General features: G+C 40.5%; 1 protein-coding gene across 1 annotated transcript in view; it reads right to left on the bottom strand.

Moving 5' to 3' along the window:
• Positions 1-1164: 1164 nt before the first annotated feature.
• The window catches only part of IRS1 (insulin receptor substrate 1), a 63994-nt gene continuing 53587 nt past the window's right edge, over positions 1165-11571 (bottom strand). The window contains exon 2 of the mRNA XM_040450852.1: positions 1165-5715. The gene's annotated coding sequence lies outside the window, so the exon portion shown is untranslated. The remainder of the gene's footprint in view (positions 5716-11571) is intronic.

Here is an 11571-nt window from a genome sequence, read left to right as displayed (position 1 = left end):
CTTTTTACTCTTAGTGGAGTATCAGCCTCATTAAAAAAAACATTTTTTAAGTTAATCTTGAGTCTGCTCTAACAATGTAAGACACAACAATCACCTATTTAAATTGCTTAAGTTAGGGGTACCTGGGTGGCTCAGTCAGTTAAGCATCCAACTTCAGTTCAGGTCACGATCTCATGGGTTCATGGGTTTGAGCTCCATGTCAGGCTGTGTACTGACAGCTCAGAGCCCACAGTCTGCTTCAGATTTTGTGTGTGTGTCTCTCTCTGCCTGTCTCCTGCTCACACTTTGTCTTTGTCTCTGTCTCTGTCTCTCTCTCAAAAAATAAACATTAAAAAAATAAATTGCTTAAGCAAGAAAGCTCAATTTGGGAGAAGGTAGAGGAGTTGGCTGTTTCTATATTGGCAACATGCTTTCTTATTTGCAAAAGTCATTGGTGTCCTATCTTTTCTAGTGGTGAAACAATCCAAAAGGTTCCACTTGCACAGAAATCGGGATTTCTCACTCGCCCACCATGAGTCACCTGTTTAAACACATGTTCCTACACAGCTCCAGGGAATCAGCATTTCTAAGTGACTTTAGCAATCAGATACTTTCCCTGTACTAGTGTCCTATACAGTGTAAAAAGTGGTGGCAGTAACCATGGCTGATGCCCAGACCCCATTCCAAAGAATCAGCCATCTTTGGAGTGGGTCTGGCCATTGATGTTTTTTAAAAGCTATCCAGATGACGGCAATGTGTCACCAGTGCATCTCTGGCCCCGTCCCCATAACCCATCAATGACAATCTGCATTTGAACAACCTCTTGGGGGATCCATGTGCACACTGAAAGTTTTGACAAGGCTGTTCCAGTGCCTATCAACAGAACATCTATCTTTCCATCCCAAGGAGAATGGATTTTTGCTTCCCTCTTCCCATTTTACCACCAACAACAAAAGCAGCTTAAAATCTTTCCAGGGTCTTTTTCTTTACGCTCTTGGCCACTGAAAGCCAACTGACGAGGGACAGTGTGAAGGAAACCTATCTGTTCCAAAATCATTTATTAAAGTATGTTAAATGGTGTATGCTGCTCTTACCCAAATGCCCCAGCAACTCTTTTAATTGGCAGTTTTGTTTCACATCCCATAACCAAAAACATTAAGGATCACTAGCATTCACATCCGTGAATTCATTTAGACAATTTTCTTTAATTAACAATGAAGACACTACAGTTCTAAGTACCAGACAAAATCAGGGGGAAGGGGGGACCGAAAATAAGCATAACACTATAAAGAAAACTAGGAAAAGTGAAACACTTCTAAATAAAAATATATACCTGGCCTGGTACCCATTACATATATACATAATACATATGTTATACACATATATACAGTAAATGTTTTGGTAGCAATACAGACCATGCATTGGTCCTTTTGTACACGGATGAAGTAGCACCATGGACAGCACCACCATCTTAAGATGATAAACCAAACTGCACATACATTAAATGAAAAAAATATATATATGTATTTAATTTGGCCCACCCTGCAGCCAAGAGGTGTAATGAAAGAACTTTGTAAGGAAAATTGTCCTGGGAACTACATTCTTAAGCCAAATAGCAAAGTTCTAAGACAAACAAACAAAAACAAACAAAAACAAACACAAAACAGCACTCAAGAGGTCTATACAAATACAGACAAGTTTTCCTGTTTACTGAATTTGTCCTATTATGTGGCAGACTGGTTCACACCAGGGAAATTAACAACAGAAGCAAGGAGAAATTTAAATGCCAGGTGAATGGCAAGGGTTGAAAACACCAGAGCTCTTGGTGTATACATCACAAATGCCAAGTCATCAACAATGAAAGGAAGGCAACTCTCCAGCTGAGTCATTTTCTAATCTTATTAACTAATTATAAGCTCTCCATTACTGATACATTCCTTAAGAATGGGGTCAAACACCTTCACTATCTTTCTACCTCTTCACCACATCGAACTAGATGCTCTGGTTACAAGAAGTGGGAAACCCAACATGCCATCTGACCCATGCTTTCTCTACCCAGGTGTAGGAGACATGGACATACAGAGCTACACTAGGTAGGACCTCCAAGATCTTCTATGGCTTGGTTTTGGAAATGATCAAAGGCACCGGTGTCTAACCCTCGATGTTCTGACTACAGGAAGGCTGTTTTGCTTTCCAGAGTGGATGTCTTTCTCTCAGTATTGGTGAGGCCAGATTTCCTCACATCCCAAGAAATGCATCCTTCTTCCTCTCAACTTTTTCAGCAGCCTTTATGAATGCAGCGTTACCTCCACCTAACACACACGATGTCCTAGGAACACTAACTCCCCTGTCAAGTCATTGCAAAGCAGCAATTTCATATGTGGCTTCCATCCATCTCCATATTCCTCCCAAGGGGTCCTCCTGATCTCCCCAATCAAGGTCTTACTTCCCACAGTGTCTCTGGTTTCAGCACCTCTTTGTGTGATGGACTGACCCACAGAGTTCTGCCAAAACAGAGCATTTCACATCTCTCCCATTTTTCATGGCTCTACTGTCAGTGGACGATGAGCTCCCCTCCCATTTTTAAACCACCTGCAGTAAACAAAATTAAAGTTTTCAACTACATGGTGTATTGCATTCAGGATGAGAGATCGAACAAAACGGGCTTCAGTGTTGTAAAATGCTGTTTCTTACAGGACAGTAAAATTGTTTCTTAATATGTTAAATGTCCCAAAATTAAGTTAGGAGACAACAGAGGAAAAAAAGGTTAAAAATCTCTACTTTTGGCTAGATGGTGTTCAGTAAACCGACTTTTGCAGTCAACCTAGATTAGTTAAGAAAGTCCCTGACCTTTGAAAGTTAGCGAGAAATAGCCACAAATGTAACATCGGTACTGAATTGTCATTATTGACTCAGGTGGTTGATCATTAATGGATTCTCTTCACTTCTAGCTGGTTCTAGGATTTTTTTTTCCCAGAATGAAGATATTCTCAAAGTCATGAAATATATTTGTTCTTTCTACAAAGGAGAATTTTAAAACTCTGCCTAGGTCTCTAAGAAAGAACACTATAAAAGGTTGGTCTCATGAGGAAAAGCCACTAACTTATAGGTTAACCAGAGGCCACTAGAAGCCCCATTAATGTAATTCCTTGGCTGGCCTACAAATACTTGGAAATGGATAAAAGCCAGCTCTCAATAGGAACTGAACACAAGGATTTAGCAGCTGATGTTGCTCAAGGTCAACCCCTCTGTAGTCAGAGCATGAGTTTTTGCCTTAAATACCAGCAACTTCCAGTTTTAAATTGATGAGGTTGGATACCACCACCAGACCCAGCTCAGGGACCCCTAGAAGCAGCTTCTATAAGATTTTCTAACTTTATGCTACGTGACTCAACAAAGCATCAGAGAAATTAACCAAGAGATGGCTTTTCCAGTCTGTTCATTTCTGTTCTCACCCAAAAGATGTCGATACTCCACACACAGAGGTATCTTGGCAATACATAGTCAAAACTTAGCTTCCTTGAGAAATAATAACCAGCTTCACAGGAAAAGTGGTTGGGGCTGACTTTGTTCATTGATTTCTCTTTAACTACCTATGTCCCCAGTAGAAGACAGCAGGACAGCTTGCTTTCTTCCTACACTAGCAAGAGTATGAGTCGGAATACTTGAAACATTTAAGTTAGTTTGACGAAGAAAGTCTTTTTTATAAAAGTGTAAAAAAAAATTTCGTATCAGATTTTTAAAATCGGTAGTGTCCTCTCCTCATAGGAAATGATGTAATTCAGCAAGTTCCTTGAAAACAATGGATTCTTAACGACCACAGACCTATTCATCTTAGAAATTGATGAGCATGCAAATGATTGGAATCTGCCACAATGAACACTGTACAACAATCTGTGAGGTACATGCTATCCGGCTGAGTTAACAGAACGCAGGCCTTGCCAGCGTGAGGAATTCCATTTATGTCCACTCCCTTTTGAGTGGTCCCCCGACCAGTTGACGAGGGGCAGCGGCCACTGAAGTGCCCCCAACCCTGGCCCCTTCCGGGTCGCCCTTCCCCCACCCAGGGAGCTCAACCCATGGGAGAAATAAAATGTTGCTCTTTCTCAACAGCAGGGCTGGGAATTTCTGATAGAGAGTTTACACGGCCTCCGAAGAGCCTGACATCGGCATTAATTCACTTAACCTTTAGGAAGTTCCCTGGCAAAAAAAGATTAAAAACACTGTAGGCAATAGCTCGAAGTTATGTCCACTGCCTTTTCTTTTTCATAAGGAAAAATTCCAAGATGTGTGTACTTTCCAAATAAGAGGAGGATTAACCTCTTCACTGCTGGCTAGATGTTTTAGTAGCTGGTCATTAGGCATTGACATGCTCTCTGTACACTGGGTTTTATTAACTAATCACTAAAAGGCCAGTACCCACCAGGGCAAATGGGCCAAATTACATTCAGTTAAATAATGTGGCACGGGATGTTCTCAGAAAACAGGAGATAAGGGTCTTATGGAAAGTGACATGTAGCCCTGGTCATGATAAAAACCATTTTTCTGGAGTTTTACTTTCTGGTTAGAAATGAAAGACAAGTACTCACTGGTCTTACCATCTTTCCCGAGACAATGCAGGAAATAAAAGATCCTAATGTGTGCACAGAAAAAAAAAAAAAACGGTAGCAATGGAGCAGGAAGCTTACAGAAGTGGGGGGAGGGGGAGAAGAAAAGATCAACAGTCTCTAGTTTATTATGAATAGAAAGAAATTTCCAGAATTTACAAACACCCACATTGTTCATTCCAAAGAGAGCTTTTGATTTAAAGGAATCACCCAAGTCTCCTCCTCTTTACAGTATGTACAATGGAAGTCTTTGATTTCTTTTAGTTGTGATTTTACTTCCATCCAATTGCCAATTTTAAGCTGACACTTGAAAATACCCAGTAGAATATACCCTTCTTCAGTTTAATTAACATGGCCTATTGCCTTACAGGAAAAATACAAAATTAAGGTCAATTCTTGTAAGGATCTCAGCTCAACATCAGGGCTATATTACAAGAGATAGTATCAGCAAATATAACTATACAATTGAGAACCATCTAATGGTACTATGATTCTTATTATATTATTTTTCTGAATTACAATCTTAAAACAAGGATCGTACCCTATTCTACTCTTGTCAGCCTCGTTTTAAGTATTTGCTCCACTCTTTACAACAGAACATTGTATACCTCAGTTCCACATCCAAAAAAAAGATGTGCTGTAAGAAAAGTTACATTTTAATTAAAAAAATTACACATATAAATCAAAACCTATGTTAAATATTTAATACTCTCTCCACCCAAAGCGAACAGTTCTGTATGAAATAATTTACAATGATGCTTTGTCATACGCAGTTTCAGCAGCAGATGAAATGTATCTTGTAAATGCAGTGAGAGTAAACCCCTTCTCTCGTGGCATGGAGGTGATCACATCAGCTCACGTGGCCAGCTGAGTCCTTAAAGTTGAAGATGAACTTAATGCAGACTCATTATTCTGGTGTCACAGTGCTTTTTTGCTTGGCACAATATAGTACGTGCAGTTCAGTCAAGGAACTCCTGAGGATTGTAGAAAGTAAACAAACTGAAATGGATGCATCGTACCATCTACTGAGGAGGAAGATGTGAGGTCCTGGTTGTGAATCATGAAATATTCAGAGTCTGGGTACCCATGAGTTAAGGGAAGATTTGCTGAGGTCATTCAGGTCTTCATTCTGAAAAGAAAAAGAAAAAGAGTTGTCAGCAAAGGCATCTCAAACCTCATATTCCATCATTTTCTAAGGGTTTTTCTTTAAAAAGGAGGCAGTACCAGATAAGCCGAAGTTACGGGCACAAACAGTACTGTGTACTTAAATAAAATCAACAGACTGTATTTAACTTTTTTTTTCCCTTTCAAAATGCAAGAGTCTAAAGCAAATACAAACTCAAAACAGTCAATATTAAGTCAGTAAACAAATCGATCTGATTTGGAGGTTTCAGAGTTTAACAACACAAAAACACAAAATACTTGGATGTTCTTAGGATCAGAACAAAAATGTGAATTATAGTTATTGTGTAAAACTGCTATAAAATATGGTAGGCAGAGTCCAGCCAGGCCACACTTCGTCTTCTTTTGGTTGAAAGTCAAGTGTAGATTTTAGAATTTGAAGCCAGAGGGCCTAACGTTACAAAATCTGAAGTCAAGTTTTTAATGTGCCATTGTTTGACATGAGATGAAAATTTTAGATGCGAAAGGAGACCCAGGTGAAACAGACCCAGTTAATCATTAAATTACAAAGGGAAGGGATTCTGATTTAGATCTAATAGAAATGTTACTCTGCAAGAAGCACATTTCTTCCATGCAATGCAAGAAGGCAGACCTCATGGGGCATTATCCATTCCCTTCCAGAGAGGAGACACCTTTTTCAACGTTATGAACCCTCCTTCGCTCTCAAGTGTTAGCATTCGACAGTCCTTCTGAGGGCCACATTCTTTATGCATTCCACGATTATTTGTAAATACCAATATTTACAGAATGTCTTCAGTAGTATATGGCACCACACAAAAGAAGAAGGAGGTAAATCCCCTGGTAAATGCACAGGAAGGAGGTAAATCCCATGGTAAATGCACAGGAAAAAAGCTCTCGCTGCACGGAAAGAATACTTCTAACTGGGAACAGAAAGGAAGCAATTCACTGACACATTAAGGCTTGGTCTGGAAGGAAAGGGATAGTTTGGGGATGTGGAAATGGGATCCTATCTATGCTGCTTTGGGGTTGCCTGTCCAGAGCTCAACACAAGGGCTGGCACACAATAAGTACTCACTAAATATGAGTGGAATGAATCCAAGGGGAAAAGCACAGTTCCCACTGCGAGCACACGATAAAACAAGGTCTGGGGAAGAGAGTGCGGCCGCGGAAAGGCCAAGGGAAGAATATAGTCGTGTTGCCTCACCAGGTATGTGGAAAGGGGTCAAGGAAGTAAACCTGCAAATGTAGGTTGGGTAGATGAAGAGCTCTGAAGGAAACCCCAAGACACCTTTAAATATAGGGACAACAAAGACATGCTTCATGATAAGTCAAGATGCGGTAGTTATAATAATCCATATCCGTGGCAAGGAAAGGAACAGGTTCTACAATTCGTCCAGTGTATATGTTGACCGATAGAACTGTTTCTCGCTCTCTTCTCTCGAAGGAGAGTATGGCCGGGACCCGTGAGCCTTCCCTATTTACATAATGGCTTTCAGGTAAGTCGAAATGTACTAAACAGAGACTCTAGCTTGATGAGGAGATTTCTGTTTATTTCAAAATATTAACCCCACCCCTAAATGACAGGTAAACAGCCTATTTTTCTCTATACAAATAAAGACGTGACATGGAGACACCAATGTGAAAGCAAGAGAGTGCTCCAGGCCTATCCCTTTCGTTGCCAGAGAAACAGGACTTAACTCTGTGTGGTTCCCAAAGTGTCAGGAAAACCCATCCCTTCAGAAACCCCAGAGAACCATCTCCAGATCTCCCATAGGCTTGCAAGGTTCTCCTGCACTCACACCGCAATCTATCCGAACGTTCTGACCAGAGTATCCAGACACAGCTTCACAGCTCTGGGCCTAAGATGAAGTGGGAAGGCCCCACTGTATTGAAGGGCTTGAGACAAACAAACAAACTGCTCATTTACAGAAAAGGGGAGGGGAGTGTGTGTGCGGTGGGAACGGAGGGCACACGGTATGCTTTTCATTTTATACCTGGCTCTCAGCCAGAAGGGTTGAATGAACAGCTCAGCACAGGAACAAACTGTATCCAGTTTTGTAGTCACATGTGCCAACCTGCATGAATGCGGCGGGGCAGAGATCGGGGGCCCTCTGAAAAGGGAAAACACTGTGGCTTCGCCAGATGCTGAAATCTGTTGCTTTGGGGCCACTCCGGAACCCTCCCTGTAGCTTCCCGCATGCGTGTGTGTTCAAAGAGCAGGAAATAAAGGATCTGTCAACTGCACCATAAACTCTCCCTCTAAAGTCTCAGCGTACTACTTTTCAAAGCCCTTTGTCGTAAATCCTGATCAGCACACGTCTCAGCCACTAATGCTCCCTTCTGGTGCCATCACCTTGGGGATCTCTGAGAAAGTGAAAACAAGTGGGGAAAGTGGGAGGGTCTGCTGACCGCGAGTATGGGGACAGAGGCTATAAACAGGCAACAGAGGCCCAGAACAACTTAAAGGGAAAGTCTGAAGTTCACATCTGCTTATCTTTGTTCAAGGGTGTGTGTGTACGTGTGTCTGTGTGTCTGTATGGACACACAGAAAATTTCGCTCCTGAGTAAATGATCCAGATTTCTAACAGGCACGCCTGGGTGAGAACTGTCCTTCATTCCAGCCACCTTGGGGTCTGCATACTTATTCCAATCAGGCAGCCATTGTTGGAAGAAGCATTTTTGGAATGCCTTCTCAAGTTCCCATTTCTTTTTTTTTGCACCCGCCTTCTCAGCCTCGGGCATATTCTTTTGAAGGATCTCTATAGCAGCCAGTCTTGGCCCTTTGAGGGCACATTTGATCTTTCGAAACAGCCAAGAAGTTTTGGGAGCCAAATAGGGTGAACACAGGGGCTGATTAAGCTGAGTAATGGTTCCCAGTGAGGCATTAGCTAAAGCCAAAGAACCCAAAACTAAAGTTCCAAAAGCATAGCTGTTCACAAATGCTCTGAGGAGTTTTATTGGAAATGAACTCTGAGGACATTACAGACAGACCTCAGCCTATGTTCCTGGGGCTTAAGTTCACTTGCCTATATCCCCGCCTCTATGCAACTGCAGTCAGGAAGGGCTGATTCTCAATAAACGAAGTCTCTTGAAGGAAGGCAAACACATATAGTATACATTTTTGGAATATATTTTTAAAAAGTCAATACCCACAATAGGTTCCAGCACTCATTCAATTCAAGAAACATCTGTTAGTGACAAATGAAAAGTCAGTGATAAAGACTATAATCAGCACCAAAAGGGAAGACAGGGGTATAGGTATGTTTAATACACTTTATATATACAACCCCAACGGACTCCCACCAACCGTATGAGGCAAATATTGCAACAACGTTTTACAAATACAAAAAGTCATTTGTAACATCCATAAACTGGAAACAAAGAAGCAAAAACACTTCCTTGGAGAAGAGCTGGGCAAATACCAAATGGTGATGTTCCTATGATATTTTCTGTCTAGTTACATCACTGGGGAATAACTTCTGAACTCAGAAATACCATGCACCTGTCATGAGATTTAGTAGCAGGAAATTACATTTTGATAAAATTTCATCACCACATCAGCATCTCTTGTACCTTTCCGTGTGTCTTGTTGTAAGATAAAACCTACCTAATCCTGTTGCCAGTAATGAAAAATGCAATTTTTAAAGCATTATCAAGTCAGTCAACACTTGAGCAATGCTACTTGAGACTTATGGATTACTGCATTATTGCATCCAGTAGGAATTTACATCTTTTGGACTCGACCCACTTAAACTATGCCTACCAAAGCTGAAAAACAAATAAAGCTTCTGCTGCTTTTCACACTCAGCCTGATTAACCTTCACCGTAAAGCAGCTGAAAACAGCATCAGGCTATATGATATGTGTACAATGAAGGATCCATACCCTTCCAAAGGCGAATTTTTAGTCCAACCCATTGACTAAAAGTTTTCTCTTGTATTCAAAGGCCTTGAAACCTCCTTCCAGTTTGTTGAGTCAACTGCAACACTGTTCTAAATACCTGGTTAAAGCAGTCCTTGCAATTTCTACTTTTAGTAAGAAAACAGGAGTAAAATGTTATAAGTTGCTGGGCTATTGTCTTATACCAAAATGTAGCCAGAATGTAACTCTTCCTCACCCAACTATGCTTAGAAAAAAATGACTGTAACTACAGTAAATGGCTTTTCTTCGGTGGAGATCATTGTTTGAAATCTCATATCGTAGATCAACTAGAAACAAATTTTTTATAAATAAATTCCTCCACTTAAAGGCATGTGTCAAAACAGCACATTTTTCTTTCACTTAACATAAACAGCTATGATTTTAAAAAAAATTCTCGATCACAATATAGAAAATTTATACAACACAAAAAACGTAAAGAAGGAATAAACATTTCCTGAAATCTTGTCAACCAGGTAAAAACCATGATTCAGCTGTGGTTCTAAGTTCACTATTTGCTTAAAGGACTTGAACTTTTAAAATTCTACATTTAATGTCAAAATTGTTTAAATAGGACTGGAAAACAATGTTTTCATCATATTTCGATCTTCCCCATTCTTAAAAAAAAAAATCTGTGGTGAGATGATATTTGAAATGTTAACCAACTTTTAAACCTTTTCGGTATTCTATCCCTTTCCCTTCCTCCCAATTTATCGTGTATGGGGATGGGGATGGGAGTTTGAAAGTAGGAAAAGCCTCTGGCTTCCTGGCTTTGGGGTCCAAAAGCCCAAGTCCTTACGGGAATGGGACAAAGCATATAGAAGAACAGGAGGGGAGGATTCCTCTCAGAGGAGAAGACCGTTCCCTTCACCTGGGAATAGAGAGAGAAATGGTGGGCATGGTGGGTAGCTTTGTACTTGGCAGAATGCCGAAAATGGAGCCTGTGACATCTCTCTAAATCTTGTCTTTCCTGGCCTGTTGACTTCTTATTTGACACAGTTATGGTCAACTGCACACCACTGCTGTGATGGCAGTCCATTTCTTCAGCCACCTCACTGATGCCAACACAATAATTCACGGTACCACTAATTTAGAGAAGATCGAGTCTTCTAGAATGCTAACATATTATTAGTAAGGTACATTATAAAACACTGCCAAAGTATTGTCTTTAAGCAGACCTGATTCTGGCAAACAGGCCAGTAAATTAACACACACACACACACACACACACACACACACACACACATCAGTATTAAATAGATTCATAGTTCTGGGAGTATATGTGTACTCTGGATTTTAACCTTCACACTACTCAATCTCAGATGGAGAAAGGAGACTGCTGATCCATTTGATGGACTGTGAAACCCTTGTTAAAGACATTTCCTGGCTTAGAGTTTGGTTCTACCACCGAGGGTTGGATGTCAGCATTTAGGGAGGAAACAGAATTATCAGCTCAGTCCTGTTACCCGTAATAATCACCCAAGTAAAATAAAAGAAAAGCTAACTCCAGAGAGTTTCAAGTTCGGGACACAGGGAGAATCACTCTGCTTTTTACAAGGTACAACTGGGAAGTGTGGGGCAAGCTGGGACTCTAGCGAAGGACAGACCTAAGTGGCAGAAGGAAGGAAAGAAGGAAGGAAGGAAGGAAGGAAGGAAGGAAGGAAGGAAAGAAGGAAGGAAAGAAGGAAGGAAAGAAGGAAGGAAAGAAGGAAAGAAAAGAGAGATAAGAAAGAAAGAAAGAAAGAAAGAAAGAAAGAAAGAAAGAGAAAGAGAAAGAAAGAAAGAAAGAAAGAGAAAGAGAAAGAAAGAAAGAAAGAAAGAAAAGAAAGAAAAAGAAAGAAAGAAAGAAAGAAAAGAAAGAAAAAGAAAGAAAGAAAGAGAAAGAAAGAGACAAGAAAGAAAGAAAGAGAGATAAGAGAGATAAG

This window comes from Herpailurus yagouaroundi, unplaced genomic scaffold (genome assembly GCF_014898765.1).
Source record: "Herpailurus yagouaroundi ecotype Mexico unplaced genomic scaffold, PumYag 202, whole genome shotgun sequence".
Lineage (NCBI taxonomy): Eukaryota > Metazoa > Chordata > Mammalia > Carnivora > Felidae > Herpailurus > Herpailurus yagouaroundi.
This window is presented reverse-complemented; position numbering and strand designations above follow the sequence as displayed.